This window comes from Camelus bactrianus, chromosome 3 (assembly GCF_048773025.1).
Source record: "Camelus bactrianus isolate YW-2024 breed Bactrian camel chromosome 3, ASM4877302v1, whole genome shotgun sequence".
NCBI classification, from domain to species: Eukaryota; Metazoa; Chordata; class Mammalia; order Artiodactyla; family Camelidae; genus Camelus; species Camelus bactrianus.
This window is the reverse complement of record NC_133541.1, coordinates 61,352,557-61,378,204: the sequence shown is the minus strand read 5'-3', so window position 1 is coordinate 61,378,204 and position 25,648 is coordinate 61,352,557. Positions and strand designations below refer to the sequence as shown.

At 37.2% G+C, this 25,648-nt stretch overlaps 1 long non-coding RNA gene across 1 annotated transcript in view; it reads right to left on the bottom strand.

Moving 5' to 3' along the window:
• Window positions 1–25,648, bottom strand: part of LOC105074787 (uncharacterized) — a 455,371-nt gene that overhangs the window by 367,517 nt on the left and 62,206 nt on the right. Inside the window, exon 4 of the long non-coding RNA XR_012505515.1 lies at window positions 7,042–7,119. This is a non-coding gene — a long non-coding RNA (uncharacterized LOC105074787). The remainder of the gene's footprint in view (window positions 1–7,041; window positions 7,120–25,648) is intronic.

Here is a 25,648-nt window from a genome sequence, read left to right as displayed (position 1 = left end):
ATCTCCTCCTCTCACTCATCTTCTCTTATTTTATACCACCTCCCCCCACCACATCCTCCTCTAAGCCCAGCTCCAAACATGAACGTGACAGCAGGGGTAGCTGTCTGTCCGCTCTGCAGATGTAACCAGGCAGAAAAGATCATCAAGGTGGAGCAAGAATGAATAAAAAGGAAAACAGGGAGTTTGATTCTGCTTTTGCCCACACCCCACCCCCAACCCTATTTTTACTCCAACCCCCTCTCTACACAAAAGCCTCTTAGAAAGTTTTCCTCAGTCAAGCTAAGCCATCCTCTAAGATCACTGAAGATAACACAGCACCCTCAGAGGAAAATTAAGAGAGATTCCACTGTCCTGTTTGTCCAGGGTGTCCTTCAGGGAGGAATTAAGATAAGCAATGTTGACAGTTAAACATAATTTAAATTAAATAAAATACATATCTGTATAAAGAACCGCGGAAAACTGAGTAGAACTAGAGGTCACACCAAAGAGAAGTAACTGGATAATGGGCAGGCAGTCTTCCCACCTTCCTTGCCGCTTTGCTTAAGCCCATTCAACTTCTGGTGCCCAGAAACAGGGAATAGGGAAAGGGTGGATGCTTAGAAGAATGGAAGTCTACTACTGTGACCAAATAAATTCACCTTTTCTGATCCAATTCTCCTAGAATATGAACATCACTCACACCACCAGCATGGAGAATTGTAACGCTAACTCACATTGCATTCTCTACCCTACACTGGCAACATGACTGCATAGAGAGCAACAGAGTTTACAGGCAAGTTAAAGAAAGATAAAATTCACAGATAAAGAGTAAAAATTGAAAACCATCAGAATACCAAGAGAATCCATAAGTTGCATCTCTCTGCAGTAAGTCAGACCCCCATCAGTCAGTGACACGGAGAACAGAAACAGGTTACGACAAAATTCCAACAGTGAACTCATAAAAAGAAGCATAAACTTATATGTCTTGGGACTTTTCAAGCAAAGGTCAACTTTTGAATTCTAGGAGATTGCTCTTTGGGCTCTTATTTTACCTGAGCCAATTTTGTCCACACTTAAAAAGAGCACATTATGTTCAAAGAGCGTATATTCCCACTTTCCAGGATTACAGGTAAATTTCTAAAATCTTGCAGGGAAAAAAAAAGTACTAAATTACTTGTTTTCAACGCTCATTGGACAGCAAATTTGAGGGCTAGAGTTAATCAAATATTGTCCAGCAGACTATATCAGAGGCGTCAAATACATGACTCTAAATTAAAGTAATTATTTTACAGCTTTATTTCCACAAAAAAGTGATCAGTTTTACTGAAATAAAAGTATTATTTTTCAAACTAGTATTTTCCTTTTTTTTTGGTAAAGAGACATATAAATGAGTTTCAAAAAGAGTCTTTCACTTATAACATCATAGGATACGCCTTTTCATTTTTGCTGTGTTTTCACTTTTACATATAATATAAAATATCATAAATGTCTTCAGTGAAATGGATTTATCTCCATTTAAATAAATGTGCTGATTACTAGCAACTTATATTGAAAGGAAATAATTTTAGAGCATTTAGATGATTCATTCTTTCATATATATCCAAAACAAAATGAACCATTTATAAGTATTAAGCATTATTAGCACCTTAAAATATAAGTCAATCTGCTACAATGTAAGCAGGTTAGTAATGAAAAAATAATTAGATATCTAATTGGTCTTTGGCCAGATAAGAGACCCATATAAGACATCCAGGTCTACGCATTTTTAGATTAGATAACACCTGACTTACCTGAGAGCAGAAAAGAGCAAAAACTTGTTAAAATCTCTGCTGTTTTAAGTATAGATGTTGTATCACGAAATACTTAATATTTGCTTTTTTTTCCTGCTGCTGGAAAAACACCTGCTTCTCACCCATTATCTGATTTCCGGGGCCCAAACAGTAGAGAGCAAATGTTCATTACCAAAAGGCTTTCTGAGTACTAAGTCTCAACTAAACTTTACATATAGAATGATGGCTTGAGAGAGGAACAGTGATCCCAATAACCCTAATAATTTTGCTTTGGAAGCACAGTGTTTGTAAGCTTTCCTATTTAATGTGGTTTTTGACACACCTGTGTAGCCTTGCCACAAGGCATGCTGGGAGCTCAGTGACGGGCTGACATAAAAGTGAGGTAAACTGGACTTGTGTCAAGTCAAGCCTAGGCAGACAGATTAATGTACCTTTAGATCCAGCCCTGCAGGAACCAAAATGTTATGCCTAGAAGAGCATCACAATCTCAGGCGTAATCCTGACTGGTGTTTATACACAGGAGGCCACCCATGGGAAGTACGTCACAGTTTATGCTTAGCAGGAGAGAGTGGTAGAGGCGTGGTAAGAGCTATCTGAGAGGTAAGCCTACAGCAAGTGGCCTGGGGTCTGTGGCAGCACCCTATTCCAGCAAATAGAACTGGATGACACCTGGGAAAAGAAGCACAGTCCTGGGAAGGGCACAGCGAGATCAGGAGACGTGGCTGCAGCTTGGTAGGCAGTGGTGGGACTGACTCAGAACAGTAAGACTAGCGCCAAGTTCCCCTGAAGGCAGAAGTCTAGCTCATACTTCATACTTCTCTTTCAGTCTTAGTTTTCTCTAGCTCAAACCTGGGCAGAAATGAGCCCACAAATTAAAGGTTTTCAATATCTAAATTTATTTTTTTCTTTTCTTTTTTTCTTAATGGAGGTACTAGGGATTGAACCCAGGACCTTGTGCATGCTAAGCACGTGCTCTACCACTAGGCTATACCTTCCCCTCTTGATATCTAAATTTAAATGAGGCTGGAGAAGTTGTGAATCTACCTCCAGGTGATCATTTACCTTTTTTCCATCCAACAAATGCTAAATTCTACACACACACAGAAGCACTGACACATACACACACTAACACACTTTTGTCAATATAGTATGAATGATTTTATGTTTGGACTTTTCAAAGGTCCAAACTTACTGCTGACTGTCAAGCCTTCTTAATTTAAGACAACAACTAATAATACATTTCACTTAAGATTAGGAAAACCACATTAAATTCACGATCTTTCACATTTGAGCATGGGGTTGAAAATGTTCGTAAAATGACGGACTTTACTTACAGATGAGTTTTAGGCTTATATTTCATCACAGACTATGAAAATCAGTGGGAAGTGTAGAGTTGTGGAATAACCAGTGGGAATATACACATTTCCAATTCTGGGTTTCCTAACCTTAAACTTTTTTTTTTAATTGAGTTATAGTCAGTTTACAATGTTGTGCCTAATCTTAAACTCTTTGTATCTTGATTTACAAATGCAAACTTTGAACTTCTCCATTTGAAATATTTCTTAAATTTTATTATAGAAGGATTTATGTATACATCCAATTATCTCATTTACTTAGAAAACAGACTGAATAAAGAGCAATGATGCCAGATTTCAGATGTCTGGAGGAAATACTGCATGCGTGACAGCTGCTTCCCCTGGGGATGTGACACACATGTGTTTCAGTGTACTGGTGTGTTCTTCATTACCTTAGAAGCTATATACTAAAGACAAGAGTGTGTTTCAGTTTTCAAGGAAAAGAAAAAAAAAATCCCAAAGCCCTTCTCTCTGAAGAAAAATAATTTAGAGGTTAAGCTTTCAGAAAAGAAAAAATGCAAATAATTATGTTTCTAAATGGCCCAACTTTTTAAAGATTATGTATATGTTTTCCATTGCCTTTCCATACATGTCTATCTTTCTTGTTACTAAAAAGTTATCCAGAGCCAGAAAGAACATGCCTTTGAAAATCAACAGCTAAAAGAAATAAGATCTGCATCTCTAAATAGTGCAAGTCACCAATTTAATGTGTTTGAGGTATTAATCCTCTGGAAAATTATTTGGCCTCCAGAAGCAGTGAATTGTTAAACATTTTTGGTGGATACCCTGGAGTTTTGCCACAAACTGACACATGAAGTCCCAGGCCAAACACAGAAATCCACCATTCTCCATTGCACCAGCTGGCTTGTTAACATCCACGTCTATGAAGAATTCCCCTTAACTAAAAACATATAAAATATCCAACACACTTCCATGATTCTCATTCAGTATCTGTTCAACCAATTTGCAAATTAAAGACTATTCTCCTCTCAGATCACCTGAATTTAAAAGCAATTCCGTATGATAGCATGAAGAACAAAACATACTGCAAGGTGAGGTCCGCATATCACATGGGTACATGAGATAAAACCTTTTTTTTCCACTTTATTTGTCCTTTGCCTGAGATGACCACATCAAATGATCAGATGTTACTCTGCAGCATGAGAACTTGATGGAGCTTTGCAATCAAGTATCTCAAATCATTCCTTTAGTCCAGACAGCCATAATAAGCATTCTTGAAGGGTCTAAACCAGACCCTTTAATGAACATGAGCTGCCTCACATCAGCTGAGAGGAAAACTGTCTCCTGATATTAAAGAGCAATTGATATCCACACTAGGTTTTCCCTGGCATCATCTTTAGAATCTTGGATTCAGACCTTCAATTCATGTATCTGGGTGCACTGAAATAAAGCTAAAAAGACTTTTAAAATCTCCCACTCAGTGAATTGAAGTGATGTGATTTAGTAAACTGGATCTACACACTTAATTAAATTCATTTCACAGCTTAATCTGGAGAATTAGAATTAATTTTACACTTATTACAAGGGCTTTTCCTATTAAAAATAGAGACACAAAGGTATTCCGGGTGAGTAAGGGATAGATGTTAAAAGGCCCCACTGAAAGACTAATAAAAGATAACTTAAATGTCACCATCTCTCTGTCAAAGGGCGTAGACAATATTTTCAGTTTGATGTGAAAATTCTACCCTTGTTTTTTGGTGTTGAATTCTAAACGTAAATTCTACAGTTTGGGGAAAGAGATATGTGTGTACATAACAAGTGAAACACTGACAGGCTTGGAAACTAAAATTTTCTTTGTATCCAAAGGTTAGGTTTAGTGCATTCAGCCATACTATGAATGTAGAAAATCTACATGAGCTTGCCAACGAGCACCTCTAGGGTAGAATGAAAATTCAGTGCCCACCTTAGCTAGGCATTCACCAGGGACAGCTGATCAAGTCGAGCTGACTGAGGCAAGTTATTATTAGCAAACATATTTGTTGAAGATGAGATTCAGTAGTTTTTATGGTCTATGCCTCTTTTGGTTTGAATATTTTCAAAGCATAGGAAACTATAAAAATATTAATGTGAGTTCTTTATTGATTTAATGACTAAAACAGTAAGTTGATAAATAGATTAGTGGAGACTGAATGTATAAATGGATGGATAGATGAACTTATGAACTTTCAAAGACTATAATTTATAATATAGTTTTTATTTAAATAAAAGACCAAAGTGTTTAACTTTCTTCTTGTAGTATACGGGCTGAAATTGTACCCATAGATTGAAGACAGCTGAGGGAGCAATTGGGGAAAATTTTCCTTGAGAAACTATAATGACACAACAATTCATTTTCTGTATATCATAGATATTATCATGAAAGATAAATTGAAGAGATTCCAAGAAAGAAAAAGATATCATGGTTCTAGGTAGTCTTCAGTCAGGAAGCTTACACTTACAAGACTTCATCTGTTTATAGATTTTACAAAACTATATTTCAAACATCTTGGCTGGATATATGTAGTACATCAGAACAAGTAATTAGTTTATGATAAACTAGATTCTCCATACACCAGGATCATCTCCAGTTGTAAATTAAGTACCAGTGGAAGTCAAATCAGCACAGTATAATTTATTAAGCTACTGCTGTGTTAATGCAACTTCCAAAGGTAGCTCATTTACTATCTGGGATTTGATTAGCCCCTAGAATTACAGGATTTGTTTTATTCAGATAAGGCTATTTCAAACCTATAAATTTCGCAAACTCACCCTGAGAGAGAAAAATATCTGTGAATTTAAGTATGTTGAAAATCTGTAAAATTCTAACTCATTCATTTGCCATCCATATTGAGACCCTGCTAGTTGTGCCAGGAGTTATGAAATATGTAATCCTGCTGTTTTTCAAAGATAAGTAAGGTAATATCATGGGGAGGCATACTTTGCTCAGGGATCCTTATACCATTATGATACTACCCAATACGTTATGGCAATTGTAATACTTTGTAGACCGGTGGAAAATATATCTAAAAATAACTGTGCCATTTCTGAGCAAAAGCAGAAGTAATTGATGTTTCCTAGAAAAATGATCCCACCTGGCTTTGTAGAAGAGCAGCATGAGCGTTTCAATGACAGGTAGATCCAGAACAGAGCTTTGTCCTCAATATCATTCCAATTCTCTGAAACCCCAAAGCAAGGTTCATAGGGATTCTTTAGAATGCTCCACTTGAAAGCCAGATTACACTATTTAAGTGGCCTATGGAGTTCTGTATTAAAGGCTCCCTGCTGCTCAGGCATTTTTCCCATTATAATATATTGCTGTAGATTTAACACTGAAGATGTTCTATCATTTAACTAATATGGCTCAAAAGGTTGTCATCGGGGACGCTTCTAAATTGTATCACTGCAAATAAACCTTGCTATGGAAAAAAGTTGCTTATTTAGCAAAGACATTTCATGGTATATTTGCATAAAAATACAACTTCTGTCTTTCATGTTCATCCATAACATTGCTGTTAAGCAGAAGAGCATTAGATGTGTTACAAATACAAGTGACTTTGGCAGCAAGCTAATTTATAAATGCATATTTGCAACCTTTAAGTGCACTGCTATGCCCTAACTTACACCCAGCATAACTCACAGATGTCTGCATAATCAAAAAAGAGAAAAAATACTTATTACTCAGCTTTCCCATTTAACTTACAGGAAACTGGTAATCAACCACTGGATGTTAGTCCCCTGTTACATGTGGTCTGCAAAATAGGTGAATAAAGCAATTCAAAGCAAGGCAAGGCAGTTTCCAGAGGAGAATGAAATATTGGCTGCCTGGTTAGATTTTTTTGAAGAGGTTTTTTTAACCCCTTTTCTGAAACCAACCAACAGTGAATGCTAAAGCAGACATGAGAATGAAAGCTATTTACCAAGCATTTTCAAGTCCTCTTGATCTCAGCTGAGTGTCTGTGCTTGTTGGATACTGCAGAACGTGATAATACTGTAGGCTTTAGAATCAAAGAAGGCCGGGTTCAGTATTTGTCTTACATACGAGCTATGTGATCTTAGACAAGTTTGACCTAAGACTCAATTTTCTCATATATTTTTAAACATGCATAATATACTGAGCTTTGTGGTTAAAAGAAGTTAACAGCCTTTTGAGTTAGATGAGGCAGACACTTTTACCTAAGTTTTACAGATAGGAAAATTAAGACTCAATGAATTTAAGGGATTTGTACAATGTCACGTGCATAGATAATAGCAGAGTTGGGTACATATTCCAAGATGTCTGGCTCATGACTTAAAAGACATTTCTGTTTCAATATGCAGGATTCTCAATTTGCCTAGTTTTTGCTGGGTGTCCTGACCTCACTAATGTACACGTGAGTTAGTTTTATTTTTAATCCAAATCTTTATTAGATTCAGGCATATTAAAAAGCAAAGAAAAACAAAACATTAAACAGCTAGTCAGGTCAAAAGCCTCATATCTGCTATGTTGAAAGTCTGTTCCCAGTTCTCCTAAACTATTCCTACTTTTCACAGATTCTTCCTTTATTTGATTTTTGAACTTGAAAAATATAAGTCTTCAGCTTCTCTCTGAGACTCCAACAGTGTCCTGTGATACAGGAAATACAGGATGAAGGAGGCCATTTGTAAGTATGCCATCCATGGACAGAATGTTGACTGGGCAATGCCTTGGTTGCCACATGCTTACCATAAAGGTTTTTTTCCCTCTATTTAATTAACATGATTATCTCAAAAATAGATTATAATAATGGTCGTAACAAAATATATGTCTGCAAATTAATTTATTTACATATTCAATCAAAAAGTTTTTGAAGTTAGAATTTATCTGTGTCATTTGTACAATATAACATATTATGTAACTTATGTATTTATTTCCTTTATTTTTCTCCTTTTATTTTCACTAAAACTAAAAGGCAGAATTTGTAACTATTATTGTCATACAATATCCCCAACACCCGGAAAAAGTGCCTAAGGGATAGGCATCTAGTACATATTTGTTAGATAAATAAGTGAATGAATGACTGAGTGAATGAACACATCCCTCAAATACACCCCCTTTCCTTTTTGTACTCTTGTTTTCTGACTTCCACCCATATCTTAAATGGGGGTATGAATTCCATCTAATGCAATCCAACCTTTTGCATTGTATCATCCTTTCTCATCTATTTAAGGTAAGTTTCACCTGTTTAAGGTACAATTTCCCCTTCTTTCTCCTGCATCACCAATTTACACTAAATCCTTCCCATTCACATACAGTTATGCATTAATACCTATAAATCTGAAAAAATATGTTGACCCCATAGCTCCCTCTGGCTCTATCCTCATTTGTCTGCTTCCTTTAACATGAATCTTTTTGAAAACGGAGTCTCCACTTTCTGAATCCACTTCCTCCCTTTCCATTATTTCTTGATATACACCCCTAAAACTATAATTGCTTTTGCTAATATTTTCAATGATTTCCAAGTTGTCAAAGTAAATGGTCAATATGGTTTGGAAACACTTTCTTTACCTGACTCTTGGGACATCATTTATCTATTATTCTTCTCCTTTCTCACTGGTACCTACTCATCTCTTGAAATTTGAATCATTGGAATGTTCTAGGGCATTCTTCAAGGCATTCATCACCTAGGTAATCTCATCCACTGATGTGGCTTTTAATACCATCTGTGTGCAATTACTCAACTTGTAATCACCATCACTAATCTTCCCCTTGAACTCGAGACTCATACAACCAATGCCTATTTAACATGTTCACCCCTGATGTCTTAAAGTAATCTCAAGTTTTACTTGCCCAAATGCCAACTTTTGATTCCTCTTCCTCCCTCAAAACCTACAACTTCTACCAATCTTCTTCATTTCAATAAGTGGCATAGCTGTGATTTCAGTTGTTTATGCCACAAAATTTAGTGTCATAACAGGCTCTTCTCTTCCACACCATACATTCAATCCATCAATAAATCCCATAAGCTCTACCTTTGACATATATCCCTAACCAACTACTTCTAAATACCTCTAACACCTTCATTGAAATCATTGTCATCTGTTACTTGTGCTACTTCAATGGGCTCCTAGATGCGTCTCTGTGTTTCTAACCATGCCACTCTTGCAATCTATTCTCCATGCAGTATCCAGTGATCTTCATAAAACATAAATTAAATCATGTCAAAACTTTGTTGACAACCATCCATTGGCTTCCCATATCACTCAGAATGAGACCCAAAGTCTTACCACAGCCTTAGGACAGTTCCTGGTATATGGTTGACCCTTAGTAGATAGCTATTGAATCAGCTAAATGACCTCTCTTAATTGTAAAAATATAGGGTAAGAAGAAGCCATTGTCCCAGGGAAAGTTATACTATGACCTTGGTCTGATTTAATGAGCTTTGCTTCTCACTGACATTCTTTGTCATTCAGAGAGAGCGATGGGTTCAACCAATTTGAATAGGGAGACCACAGGCCTTCAGGGAAGAAAGCTACAAAGATGCTACCACTTATTCCCCAAATTTGAAGTTAGAGAAACTGTTAAAATAGATTAAGCTGATTCTGTTCATGGTCTCCTGCTACAGAAGAACACTTGTCCCCAAGCGGGAACTCACTAAGAATGCAAGAGGAGTCTGAGCTAGAGATTTAGCCTTGACGTTAGAGCCCATGTGCTTAGAAAGCAAGGTTGACTTTAGAGCCAGATGCTTGGAACTGTGTTGTGCTTTGTGGATCACTGACTGAGAAATGATTATAAAATGGCACTCCAACATTAGTGCTCCAGTATAGGGCACCAGTGATCAATGCCGAGGCTAGCAAGCAGAGGCATACGCATCAGCTTCTGTTGGACTGTGCAACACCAGCCTTCAGCAGAAGAAAATCAGGATGACAGTCCACTCTCTGCTCTGTATCTGGAAAAAGAAAAACCTCCTTTAGGACTGAGTAAATACCAGTGTTCTCAGACAACTCCAGAGAATGGGGATACAGTTAGGAGCAATAGAGATGTTGGCCCAACACAAGAGAAATGCTGCTAATAATGGCAAATTAAGTCTTCAAAATTATTTTTGAAAACAAAGAGAAATATGACTTTACCTGCATAAAGGGCTGGTGGAGCAAATCAGATCAATTATGTGGACATGTCACAAAATGTATTCCAAAGACTATAAATAGAAGCTACCTAAAAAGAATTTCTATGGCCAAGTAAAGTAGGAAATTATAGGCTTTAATAAATTTAAACAGCTTTCTTGACTAGAGGACTTCTCAAAGAGGAAACAATAGAATGCAGCATTTCCCCAAATGTATGGGATTAGGAAAACCTTCTTTGTAAGGGAGATTTCATTAGACTAAAATCCTGGGAGTACACTGGAGAAATGCTGCCAAATTTAAACCGTTTAGAATGAAATGTATTCTTCAAGAAAGTTTTATTAATGACTTGATCAAACACTCGTGTTTTAGGTCAGTTAGATATGGCAACAGAATTCATACAGAATAATGTAATAAATGAAAATATTTCATTTTAATTCCATAGGTGTGAAAAAATAAAGTTTTAAACTCCTGAAGATGGGAAGTTTAGAAACGAATGATCTACTATGTGTGGCAGGCATAAATTATGCAATTTATAAAGTCCCTCACTTTGTATTCATAGAAACTCCATAAAATGGGTACTATTATCTCTACTTTTTGTAAAGAAAGCAAAACTTGGGGTGTTTAAGTGACTTATTAAAAAAAATTTAATGTTAGGAGAAGAGTTTGAATCGGGTCATTCCATTGCCAGAAAGTCCAGGACTGACAGATCGATTGATAGATTGATTCCTTCCTTCCTTTTTTCCTTCCACCCCTCCTTCCCTTCTTCCTCTTCATGATGTCTCTCTAAAATTCAACATCAATCAAAAATCACCAGTCTCCCCACCAAGGTTCAGCTTTCTGTTATGGGAGAAATACTCTATGTTGGAAATCCGCAACTATTGTGCAAGTTACATGAAAAATGGGTCCCGTTTTGTGTTAGAGTGATCCATTATTTTATATGGACCACCCTGCACTTCCTGTATTCTCTCCAGGCTCTTTTTATTTGATGGGAGAAAATTTTTTCTCTCTTAAATTAAAAGCTTCATTTAAAAGAAAAATTAATTGTTATTTAAGGGGCAGTTTAAATGCCATTTCAAATCATACACTATTCCTTTACATCCAAGGCACTCTACATAGAATGTAGACTATTTTTATAACAGTCATTTTTTTCCAGGCCACGTCTCAGTCAGTTGTGTGCTAAGCAGGAAAGCAAAGACTTCGTGCAGATGTGCTGAGTTACCCCGAGACCAGTATTTTGCATTCTTGTTTTAATTCTCCTTTATAACCACACAAAGAGTTATTCCAACTGGAAGGTATGATGGATCAAGAACTTACATAAATTAAAATAAATTGCTCAAAAGAAGAAAAGAATTTAATCTCTTTTATGCCTTTACCTTCTCTCAATTGCCTTTAAAATTGATTATGATTTTGTTATTTCATAAGCAAATAGCCTTCTGCCATAAATACAGGTTCTCTTCCCCAGATACAGCTCTGAAATACTACTGTGATAATAAATCCTGACTGTAAAAGTTTGACTTAATAATACGTACCATCTAGCAAATTGAGAAACTTAAATGTTACAAGGCAAAAGGTGATATACCAACATTGTGGATTCATTCTCCAGTAAATTTCAATTTTCACTTCCTCTTATAGCATCAAGTCAGATCAAGGTTTCTATTGGGATCTTAAACTCAGATATATAAACTCATAAACATAAACAAATAAACATTCATCAGTAATTAGGAAAATGCAAATGTAAACAATAATGAGATACTATTTTTATGTGAGGTAATGGAGATATTAACTTGTGCCACTGTGGTAATCATTTTGTAATATATGTGTGTCATATCAACATGTTACAACACCTTAAACTTACACAATGAAATGTCAATTATATCTCAATAAAGCTGGAAAGAGAATGTCTTACTACAATTCAGTTCTTGGTGAGGCCTTGTTCTGGCTTACAGACTGGCACCATCTTGCTGTGTGCTCACATGATCTCTTCTCTATTCTCCAGGAGAGAGCAAGAGCTCCTGTACCTCTTCCTCTTCTCATAAGGGCACTAATCCCATCACGAGGGCCCCATCCTCATGACTTAATCTAAACTTAAGATTTCAATATATAATTTGGACTGGGGAGGGGGGACACAAACATTCAGGCCATGACACTGACGGACAATTCTTGAATATTTGTCAGTGGAGACACAAACATGCATAATCCCTGCAGTACTGCTGATGCTACCAAAATAGATTTAGTTACATATAAGTAACTGTCAAAAAAATAATACTGAGTAAAAAAGGAAAGTAAAAAATCATAAATGCAGTGATGTAAATAATATTAAACATTTTAAAACAAAAAAGCTATAAATTATTTACGATTATATATATATGACATAAAAATGAACCAGAAAGATGCACAGCGAATTCATAACAGAGATTTCCTGTGGAGACCAGACCAGAAGAGTAGAACAAGATTGACACTGGTGGTTAATGGTAAATAAATATGACAAAATTTTAGTAATTGTTAGTTATGAAAATGGTGTTCTATTATTCTACATATTTTTTAAAAATTTACATTTTTAAGTACTTTTTAAATAATTATATTATTAGCATTTAGGTATGTTATGTTTGGTAACAAATTACTAACTGCTCTGGCGCTCAGAAGGTTGGAGGAGGTCATGTTATCTTCACCATGGTTAGGGTAAATGCAGTTTGTTTGAAGGATAACAAGAATTGTTTAACAGGACTGGTAATTATATATTGGATGTTCCAATGAAATATTTATCCAGTTTGGATGTTGACAAGACATTTTCAAATATAAAAAACTTGTGAAAATTTAGACTATAATATGCGAAGGCCACTAGTTGGCATTAGTAACGTGTTACATGATTGCATTGATTGCAATATGGGTAAAAAGTAGTGTAATCACACCCAATACTGAGCAACCTGAGGGAAGATTACAGTGTGACTGGAAGATGGAAAATGTTGTTTTTATTCAAAGAAAATGCAGGCACGAATTCTAAACTAAACCACCAACGGATTTAGCCACTTGAGTTGCAAAACAAGCTTGAGATCATGGATATTTGGCAGACAAATGTGCAAAATGAAGGAGGAATTAGAGAAATACGGATGTATGTGGATGAATAATGCACCTTTCTAAAAACTCCAGCTAAGTGGGATAAATATTTTGAACCTATGCTTTTCTAAGCAGCACACTCAGAGAATCTACTGTCAAAATTTTAGAATTAGATAATGGTGACCACTGGTATTTTATTAAGACATATTAAATAGTAATTCATTTTTCATCTGAGGCGTGTATGTATGATGAGTATGTCCTTGCCAAAACCAACTGCATTAGCTCAGGCCTCATCATTTGTTACCTGCTTATCTATCAGTTTACCCACCTCTTTCAGTTTCTACCCACTTTTTAAAACTCGTCCACTCCAACATCATTGAAATTCTGGTTATATCAGTCCCTGCAATGAGCTCACCCTACTGACTTGGAAACAGTTCCTCTAAGAATAGTTGAGTAACAAAAGCAAGATGAAGAAAAATATACAAAGTATTCTTTCATAAAGCAAACAATGGCCAAATAGCTCTGTGTATGGATATTGAATACTTGAATATGATTATATAACCAAGGAGAAAACAAGTAAAGGATATGAAATAAATGTTAACATGACTTGGGAAGGGAAAGAGATGGATAGGGAAGGCGGAGAAGATGGAGAGGAGAGAGAAGAGTGGGAGGGAGGACCCAATTAAAAAGGAAAAGGAAAATACAGTATGTATATGATCACCTTTATCCATGTTGGTATATATATAGTATGTGTGTAATGTTTTTAAATAAACACTTGAAAAGCAAAACGGTGATTATAACTTCCCATTATCTGTAGAAAGAAGTTGAAACTATTTGACATAAAACAGAGCCTTTCCAATCCCCAAATTCATATCTCACAACCACACCAGCCTATGTACCAGCTGTACTGCTTCTTCACTGTTCCAGCCAAACTCTCCCTTTCTTACCTTGACACACCAGTGTGCCTCTGGAACTCTTTTTTCCCCAGGGAAGCTCTACCTCCACCCCAGATCCAGTTCAAATGTCCCTTGTGAAGCCTTTATTAAATTCAAATACTCTGTCTTTTGTGCCCTTAGGCCTTTGTAGATCCTTCTATTATGATGTTAAATTGTATTGTTATTACTTTAGGACATATTTGAGATACGATTCTCTCACTAGACAGTTCCATGAGGAAAAGTACCATACACTAAATGTTTGTACATCAAACACCTAGGATAATACTAGCATTTAGAAGATGGTAAACATTTTTTGTTAAATTAATGGATTGATTGGCTTCCATGTGATTTTACATTTTTTAAATGATGCAAATATTTTTGCTTATTGTGTGTCAAGTTTAAGCATTTAAATCTCCATTAAAAAATGAGTTTTATTCTGGTTAATAGCCATGTTTTACACATATTTTACACTAGCCTGTGTAACAAGGTGTTAGGAAGGGATCCTTTCCATCTAAGTTTTGAGGGATGACCCCCAAATTAAGAACAAAACAATAGGTGGCATGTTCTCCCATTTTCCAAAATGAGGCACTATTCCTCCTACACAAGACTTGAAAGAAGGGGGACTACAGCCACTTGGTGACCCAACATCCACCTCAAGGCTCTCAAAGAGTTGAAACTGAGGGGACTGAAAGAACGAAAGAATTTCTCCAGAGAAAGTTGTTGGAAACTGTAACAATTTTCCATCTCCCTCATCTACGAGAGAGGCTTTAAGATCACCTCTCAGAGAGGCTGACGTTTATTCTTGAAAGCCTGGAGGTCAGAGAGGACAGATGTTCAGTCCACTCTTAAGAAATGTCAGGCAACAGACTCCAGAGCTGGAGCTGCCTGCTAGGTGGCAGGGCAAAGAGATCCAGCCGTCCTTGGACCAGCAGCACTCCTGACAACGAGGCAGAGTTTTGTGGTTCTATGGACTAAATGGGGGCCCTTTAGATGGGAGCTGGCTCAGGGGTTCTTTTGAAAGGATTCTTTCTAGGGATGAGGCAACCTTAGCCTAGAGAAGCTTTGGGGTCTTAACTGATGCTGAAGTTGAGCAATTAAAGCCTTCAAGCAGAAGAGAGGTGACTGGATGGGATGGCTCTGGGGAGAGAATCTCAGAGGAACTCACAAAAGTGTCCCACAGGTCAGCTGTACACACACCATGAGCCAACAAAGATGGCTGACATACTCGTCCCATGCCTCTTGTCCCTCCTGCTCCAGCAAGGAAAGGTGAAACTCCAGACCTGGTGGTGAGGGGATCCAGGACGTGTCCTCATTGGCAGCAGGACCAAAGTGGGGATGAGGGAGCTCATTTTAATTACTTAAATGGGATTGTTATTATGACTATACATGACTGGAGTACTTCTTTTTTTTTATAAGAGATGAATGAAAAAGCTATGGAGCACAACTAAGATTTCAACTCGAGGTGAGGAAAGAACAAATCCATAGGAAGGTTTGAATTTAACATGTTGTAGTTGTTCAAACAAACTGGTTTTGCATGTTATTTTACACAACGGGAACAGAATGAGAAATATGTATTAAGCTGAATATATTTATTGCCACTACTTGGGGAGAAAAAAACCTCAAGTGCATGCTTGGCTCAGAGAGAAATATTGGATCATTGTTATTTTGAAGGCCAACATGAGAGTAAATTGCCTATTTCATTTTATATAAATATATATATATTTCACCCATATATTATTAATTTTGTGATTGAAACTCACAATTAAATCACTGCAGCAATTCTAACACAAAAAAAATCTTAACTGCATACAGAATTTCAAATGGTCATACAACATAAGATATTCTCATTGTCCAAGAGAATAATTAACAGAATACTTTTAGAAATATTTTTCCTGCTATATTAATTCCTTGCATGTCAGGTATAGTAGTAGGCTGACTGGGGAAACAAAGATGAACAAGACCACATCCTTCTTACCAAGAAGTTCACAGCCAAGAAGGAAGACATACACCTAGACAAAAAATGCCAGCCCCTGGCCTAGTGAAGGACTTTGTCAGATCACATCTAGACCATTCATTATAGGGCCACCTAACTGTGTGTGCGTCCTGTCTCTAGACTCATGCCTTTGTGCCCATCTACATTAATTTCTAAAATAAAACGAATATGACAGTGTCATACACTTGCACTGAATGCTCTACTGGCTTCTGGCTTCAATGTTAAGTTCAAGTACCTTAATCTGAGATGGTCTTCATAATCTGCCCCCTAACTATTTTTCCAGTCTCCCTTTTAAATAGTCCCCTTTTGTTAACCTTACACGCCAGTGCTTCAAACTATACCACACTGTTTCACACCTCTGAGCCTTTGTCCATGCTGTCCTTTCTCCCTGGGATTCCTTAGCTATCTCATCTGCCTCCAAAACTGAGTTCATCCTCTGAGACCCTGCTAAGATACGCACCTCTTCTGTGAGGCCCTTCGTGCCCATCCCTCTTTCTGAACTAATTGCATCCTCATACAAAATAATAATTCCCTTTTGTAACCATACTTCTAAAATGGCATATGTGTTATTGGTCAAAAAACATTCACTCGGAAGCGTATCTTTAACTCTAGAGTAGTAAGCACCTGGTATGGTGGCTGGAACTTGTGGACAATGAACAATGAAGTAACTAAACCAAGCTGACTTTGGTTCAGTTATTTGGGTTTATATTTTTAGGGGGGAGGAAATTAGGTTTGTTTGTTTGTTTATTTGTTTATTTAAATGGCGGTACTGGGTATTGAACCCAGGGCCTTGGGTATGCTAGGCACGCGCTCTACCACTGAGCTATACTCTCCATTCCTTGGTTCAGCTGGATGATGATATTTGTATTTACTGACCGTGATTAGGGGCCATATCTCGGGACTCAAATGGAAAGTTGCTAAAAAGCTCTTCTAATTGACTGATTCTTAAGAACCAACTAAAAAATGAGGCAAATTGGAGAATTAGCTGGCTCACTCTGTGAATCAGGCTCAGGATTTATGGGATGGAAACTGAGAAGTTATGAGACGTTCAGAGGTTCCAAGCCCTATTAGGACCTGGGGATTGGAAGAAACAATTAGCTAACACTACTGAGAAGTCAAACAAGCAATCCCGGCAGCCTGGTACGACATTTATCTGAACTTTGTTTCTACTTGAGATGCCATTTGTTTTTTCATATGGCTTCCATGCCCCTCTATCTTTCCCTAAGGCATAATCATGTTTAGAGACCCTGTAATAAAAAGATTAGATAAACAATAACAATGACTGCTTTTCACTTATTGGAAATTCACACAGTTTATATAAGTGTATAAATGTCAGGAAGAATTACTAGCCAAAGGCACCCTGCTCTCAATTCCTTAGTACCTATCTTTTCTTCCTTGATTACATTTTTAAAAAACAAAGACTAAAGACTTGGACTTTTCCTCATAATTTTTATTATTCCTGAATATAACTGAAGAGGAATTATGTAAATTAGTTTTTTCCATAGCACTACTATCATATCTTCATTTTTACTATCCATCATTGTGATTAATGGTTCCTCATCTCCACCAGAACCACCATCATTATCAGTTGAACATTTTTAGGATCTGCTTATCCCAGAGACCAAACAAAGTTGGTTGATGTATGCGCTCCTTAGTTTTTGCAGCTCACATACACAAATAAGAAATCTCATCCATCTGGACATAGACCATGATCCTAGCTCTACATATCCCAAGAGGCAAGGTACTGAACCACCTACTCCAAGCTAACTGAGCGCCTGAAGCCTAACTATAGTTCCTGACCATTCACTCATTCAATAAACACTTAGTGAATTTCTACTGAGGGTCAAGTACTAAACTATACTTTATAAACACTGTTATACAAAGAACACCCATTGCCTTCAGGTAGCACCATACAGAATCCACAGAAAAATGTTAATACCTGAGGTAAATGCTGTGTCAGAATAAGGAGCCAAGAGGGGGCTCCAGGAAGTCTCCCAGGAGGCACCCCAGAAGAGGTCATGTTTAAGTAAGTTTGGAAGGATAAGTAAGAGTTAGGCCAAATCATGGGGAAGGGACTACTAAGCAGCAAGAACCACAGATGCTGAAACATGAAAGTACGAGCCTGGCAGTGCTTTTTACAGACCTTCAGGCTTTAGATGCTGCTGGAGCCTGAGGTGTGTGTGATGGTGTAGGGAGAGATGAAGCCGGACTAGCAGGCAAGCCCTAATGGTCAACAGCTTCTCAGGTCTTGTTTAGACTCTGCCCTGAAGGCAATGAGGAGTCACATCAGAAACTTTACCAGGCAAGTGGCTGGGTCAGATTGGTGTTTTGGAAAATTCACTCTGGTCAAAGTATAAAGGAGGCAGGAGAACCAGTAAGAGAGTTAGTGCAGTAATTCAGGCGAGATAGAGAATCCTGAGACATGAGCTGTTTGGGATGGAAGGCGTTGAGGTCGTGATGGGGTGAGCTGAGAGAGGAAATTGCTAGAAAACCGACTAGAGCACACACAGTTATATAGTTTACCCTCCCAGCCAGCTCTAGTTTCCGTCTAAACTGCGTGCTCTCCCTGTAAGCAGTAAACTATTCGGTGCACCCCAAGCCTGCTGCTAGCTCCAGACCTTCTGTTTTGCCGTTCTGTAGCAATACACCTGGCTGATGAGTTTGTGCTGTGCCTGAATTATTCACGCTGCAAAATTAGCTTTTAGAATTTCAAAAACGTTTGATTTAGCCTTAAATCACAGCAGAAACTCTGTCCTAGTTGTCTTGCTTCCTGGGAAGTCTAGTGGGACAGTGAAAAAAAGAGTCATGGAAATCTTTCTCCAGGGGTGTGTGTATTAGCCAGAGTTCCATGGGCCATAACAAGGTAAGGGCAGGAGAGGGAGGAGCTAGCCTTCTCTTTGGGGGTACCCAGAGGTGAAGAACTGTGGTCCCTGGTGTTTAGGTTTGGTCTGCCAATATATAGAAAATTAACAGGTGATTACACAGCTTTGAAAATTATTCCAGAAAGTCCTTTGCCATGATTTCTTATGGGAAAATTATTTTTGATAAATGCATTTTTGGATTATTCATCCTTCTCCAATAATAATTCTGTCACATATGTCAAGGAGTTAGTATACATGTGTCTAGAAATAAGAGGGGGAAAGATCTAAACTAGAGATATTCAAATATAACTTTAAAAAAAAAAACATAAAACAAAGCAATGGATTTTTTTAAATCCTATACTCTAATTTTTAACATGTGAACAAAGTATTGCCTCTAACTCCATCTTAAAGGTGAATGGCCAAAAATATTAATGGATGTGAGTGCCAAATATTCTAAATAATGGGCTCTGGTAAACAAATAAGCTTGTTGTGGTTTTTATTTAATGATCAAAAGCCAAACTGTCACTATGCAACATTTTCTTATGTGAATGGATGCACAAAGTTCAGCCATTCAGACACTTCACAAATTCCAATTTCCAAATTAATTTTTAAAACTATGAAATGTTTTAAATATGATTAACTCCAAACTTGTGATTCCACAACCCCTCAAAAAAGAGAACACTTCATTAAGCTTGATTTAACAGGCAAACTTTAAGTGATAAGATTTTAAAAGTTTATGATTCTACTCAGAGTATTAAGAATTAAACTAAAGAAATTATACCAAGCACTAGTTCATTAAAAGTGTTATTTTAATTTCTAAACATGTATTATACAAAAATTAAGGAATATGTACAGTGATTTCAATTGGCATACTAGAAAAATGCTGAGTTAAGTATTGCTTTCTGTTCATAAAACCCCAAAATGTAAATGTATTTTATATCTTCATAAAATCACCTCATACAGAAGGCCAATATGAAGTAACACAAGAAATCAGCACATTTTTCCACCCCTTGATAGTAGCGACTAGAAATAGAATTCTTAAAAAAAAAAATTAAATAACATAAAACTGGCTTCTTAGTTAGCAACTTCAGAGTTTCCTGGTCTGTTATGTGGTTGGACTATTGCTGGCTTGTCTGGGTTGGGTTGACCACCCATCTAGCACTCAGTCCACATGCCCAGTTTTGTGGGTGTCTTTCTGTTCTCATGTTTTTAAAGTCATGTTTGAGTTTTCACTGACCTCCTGTTATGGTGACCTTTGAAGCAAAAACATTACTACTCCCCCCATGGGTTATGTGTGATGTTGTAAATGTGAATTAAGTATTGGGCAGACGGAATTTTTTTTTTTTAAAGGCTAAAAATCCATGTAGGAGGCCAAACCAGCTGGGGAAAAATGCAAAACTCTGAATTGCGGACTTCTGAGAATTTCCCAGGAGCTGCACATCATTTCCACATTTTGAAAAGAATGGAGTAAAAAGTTTTACAAAACAGAGACTGATAAAATAAGCAGTGGAAAGGCAGAGAAATGTAATTCATTTATTGAAAACAAAAAAAGATAATGTTTTGAAAAGTATATTTTAGGACGGAGGTTATAGCTCAGTGGTAGCTTAGCATGCACAAGGTCCTGGGTTCAATCCCCAGTATCATAAATAAACAAATAAATAAATCAATCTAATTTCCCCCCTAAAAAAAGAAAAAAAATTAAAAATTAAATAAAATGACTTAAAAGTATATTTTATATAGAATTACAACAATGCCTGGATGTATCGAAGTGGTACTACATGGCTTCTTAGGGCAACTAGAATTTGGTCCCCGCTTACAAATGACACAGGAAGAGGCTCAGAAACTGCCTCCTCCCGTAGAGGCCTTGGGAGGAGAACAAAGTGGGATTTCTTTCTTTTTTTTTTTTTTTTTTTCTGTAGGGGGAGAGGTAATTAGGTTTATTTATTTATTTTTAATGGAGGTACCAGGGATTGAACTCAGGACCCTGTGCTTGCTAAGCATGTGCTCTACCACTGAGCTATATCCTACCCCCTCAAGTGGGATTTCTGATCTCCCACCACAAGTCCTTCAGTCCAAGTAGTACTGCCCTGAACTATATACATGTACCATCTTTTTGAACAAAATGGTTCATAGCTTTGAGAAAAATTTGAAAAGTACTGTTATACTTTGGGACTCAGAAAGATAAATTTACTGCAAGTAATAAAGTAACAGATTTGCGAGCAGAGCCCCTTTCTCCTAACTGCTCAGTCAGGTTTTGCTTATCTACCTCACAGTACCGCAAATTAATTCAGCCAAAAAATATGGAAGAGACTGTCACAATAAAATACAGTTGGGCAATAAGTCTAATTTGCCTCATAGACATCCTATTCTTTTGTCCACTTAGGCTTTTAACTGTTGCATTTTGAAATTCTGGGTCAGATAACCAATTTTTTTTTTTAATTTTTAGACTTGTAGCTGATACGACTAGTTACCTATATACAATATTCTTTTACTCCATATTCCTAACAGCACCCCGTGTAGTTGAGGGTTGCAGCGTGTTTAGTGAAAAACTCCAGTTTCCATTCTTCCTTGCGAGTGAGTGGCTAAATTCTGCCAATAAAATGTAAGCAGTTCCTACTGGGTGGGGCTGATTCAGCACATGCGTTGGTCCTTCCCCCTGCCTATTCCTTCTGCCTAAAATGGTCATGTTTTGTACAGAACTTCCTCCATCACAGCTGTGGAGCAGAAAGGTAGAAGGATCCTGAGGCGTGGGTGATAACATGGCACTAACACACCAGCCCTGGAATCCCAGGCTTTCTTCTCGTTGCTGTTATTCACAATCCTACCTCCGGTACAAACATCACAATCCTACACCTTGGTATAAAAACATACCAAAAAAATTCTCCAATTTCTCCCACAGTTTAAAAGTAGCATCAGAACAACACCCCAAATGTGTAAAGCTTTTTCAATAGAAATGTCTCATTCACTGCTAATAACATAGTTTGAATCTTCTACTCCCATTTTTAAAAGAATCTCAAATTCTGAACGTGACAGTACGACCACAGTGTTTACTTAATATGCGGAAAAACACTTTCCTGGGAAATTCCTGTGAACACAAATCTCTGTGCAGTAAAACTAATTTTAATCAGGTTCCATGAAGAGAAAGACCTGTACTAATCCAATATTTCAATTTATAAATTGTGTCTAAAAAGAAACACAGTTTTATTGTTTTCCTGAAGATAATATCCATTTATTAACAGCAAACACTTTAAGGGTTTGTTCCCTTGTCTTAATTAAATATATAAATCACATAATATCAGAGCCTTGAAGAAATTTTTTTGTTTAATCTTTTTTTCCCAGTTCTATTGAGAAACAATTGGGATACACTACTGTATAAGTTTAAGGTATACAGCATGATAGTTTGACTTACATATTTTGTGAAATGATTACAATAGGTTTAGTTAACATCCATCATGTCATCTAGATACAATAAAAAGACAAGAAAAAAAAAATGTTCTCCTTGTGTTGAGAACTCTTAAAATCTACCCTCTCCAACTTTCCTATGTGACCATAGAGCAGTGTTAACTCTAGTCACCCTGCTGTACATTACAACCTAGCACTTACTTATCTGATAACTGGAAGTTCGTGCCTTTTGACCACCTTCTTCTAATTCCCCTCCTACCCACCTCCTGCCTCTCGTAAACACAAATCTGTTCCCTTGTGTCGTGAGTTTGGTATGGGGTTTGGTTTTGTTTTAGATTCCATATATAAGTGAAACCATACAGTATTTATCTGTCTTTGTCTGACTTATCTCATTTGCATAATGTCTTCAAGGTCCATCCATGTTGTCACAAATAATAGGATTTCCTCGTTTTTTACAGCTGAATAATATTCCTCTATAAGTGTGTGCATATGCTATAATTTGAACAATTGGAAGAAATCTTGATGATACTCTAGCCCATGCTCTCATTTTTCAATGGAAAAGACAAAAAAAAAAAAAAAAAAAGAAGAAGAAGAAGAAGAAGGCCAGAGGCGCTGAAGTGATATTCCTTAACTTCTCACTATTCATTGGATTCTTTCTCAAATGGCAGAACTTCATTAAGTAGTGGAAGAAGAAAGGACTTCTACTACTTGCTCAGAGTTCTCCCCTTTGCCTTTTATCCTGATCCTCCACCCCCATGAGGATGCGCTGCTTCCCCCCTACTTACAATGCCTCTTCCTTCAGGACTAACTGCAGCTCAGCCTTTAAGACCTGCTCATCCAGAAAGCGGTCCTTGACACTGCCACTCCCCAGCATCCCCAGTCCCTGGTTAGGCAAGGAGCCGGCCCCCTTTGCTGGCTGCACACTGCACAAATCACCATCACCACACCTACCTCAAATCATGGTGATCTGTGTATGCCTTCTCTTCCCCAAAAAAAGAAAGTAAAAGAAAGTGAGCTCTCCAAGGCTGTGCAGCTTTGGATCCGAAAGAATATACTTTCCCTAATACTCTCTTTTTAGAAAACATATGCCAGTGAACCCTAGTGAAATGAGGACAAATTCTGAATCAGTCGAATCTTAGTCATATTCTTAACATATGTTGAAACCCTTTCTCCTACTGACTTCCATCCTATAGCCAAGCAGACGTCAATAAGCTCATGGGACGTGGCTCCAAAAGGCCACAAAGAGGTTTGGTAATACTGGAAAAATTGTGAACGACCCATTTTAACGTATGGTATTACAATACAAAGCACACAGTTTTGTCTTTGGGGGGAGGTACAAGAATTTAATTATAAGGAGCAAATAGGGCACTTAAATAAACAGAACACACTCGATAAAAATCGTTTACGCAAGTCCCTGGTTGCTCAGGCTTGGTTTCCTAGCACGTTGTGAAAGATACGGCTTTTTAAATTAATAGGTTAATCTAGGCTTAAGAAAGGAAGGTACAACAATGGAAAAAGCACTGATGCAAAATGCAGCAGGAAATCAACTCTTGGAGGAAGCATATTTCCTAGAACAGAAAGATAAGGAAAACCAGAATGTTCCAAATGACATCCTTCAGGTAACATATTAAGTTTGGTCTTCACCACATCAACTACAATTTAGCTGCAGAGATTTCTAAATGAGAGTTCTCTGGCAATTTCCCCTACATCTTTTTTAATGATGCTACTTTTCCATTCATCATATTTTAAACGAGTCTATAAATAGTTTTTTTTAATGTTAAAAATAGTTTTCTCTTAAAAACAGAGTGTTAAATGGGGGTCCTATATAAAATACCCTACAGAGTGAAATATTAGGAAATAACTTAACCAAGTAATTGATACAGTCATTTTAATTGCTACCTTGTTATCTGTGACCTAGTTTGCTTAGTGGTTTTTATGACTCTCTGATTTACTGGATAATCTTAGATTTAGAATGGATGTAAGAATATTTTGATCTCTCTTTCAGTTCTATTGGATTGACAGTATTTCCACAAAAACAAATCAGGCCAGTAAAACTCATTTTTAGTATTTTTTTCTAAACCACAAGTTTTTATTAAATTGGAATTAATAAAGAGGAAAAGCAATTTTTATATAATTATTATTCCCTAAAAGTATGTATACATAAAAGCAGACGAGAGAAAATCATCATATTCTCTTGGAATACTATTACAGAAAATCAAACAAAATTTACCTGAAGTCCACTGTTTTTTCATAAACTAAAAGCAGCCTGACAACTTTTGGAGTTTGCACCCGGCCTCATACCTTAGTTTTCTACTCCCTATTTAGGTCTTTAGTCTGCAAACGCCTTCTGAAAACACTCATCTCTGAGTCTTCCCAATTAACCAAGGCACAAAATGGTGTTCATTTGCGATTACAAATGTTCCCAAGGCAAACACTCCATTCCCAGAATGTGTAAAGGTCTAGATGCAAACTGCATAGAATTGTGAAGTGATTGCAGGCATGTAGAAAGCCTTTTTCATGATTAACAGTGAGAAAAAATAATAAATGGTGGCAGGCAAAGTAAGAGAAAGACACAGGACAGGGTATGGTGACACACACACGCGAGGGCATACTCCCACACGCGTGCCTGGGGCGGGACTACGCTGTAAGGATTCTCAGCAGTCTCTTTGATCAGCCCCTACACTGGACAGTTATTCCCTAGAGGTGACAGCTTATCTCTTCCCTGAGGGCAAATTCTCAGCCCGTGATGTGGACCCATTCCTCAATATTCTGTTTCTTTGTACCAAGGCATCTGTGTAGACGCCAAGCATAAACCTGTATGTGAGGTTATGATGGTAAAACGAGAAACTAACCTAGATCATGGGAAACTTGTAACCAAAGGACATCAGAAAAAACAGACTGTATAAAACTGTGGCCTTATTGTTTTGGGTTCCTCTGAGTAATTGGCTGTGAGCTGAACGGCTGCTAAGAAAGTCAAAGCCATCTTTGTCTCTCAACACATATCTAGCCTCACTGTGTCTTCTTTCTCATCCTGGTCTTCACTTTGGCTATGTCATAGCTTTTTTAATGGCTGTAAGTCATTTTTACTTAATTTCTGGTATCTCCTTTGTGAACCATTTAACTCCTCAATAAAAGACCAGAAGGGGAAGGCAGGGAGCAAAGAGGACAAAGAGGAAGAAGGTGAGTGTGTGTCCTGGGA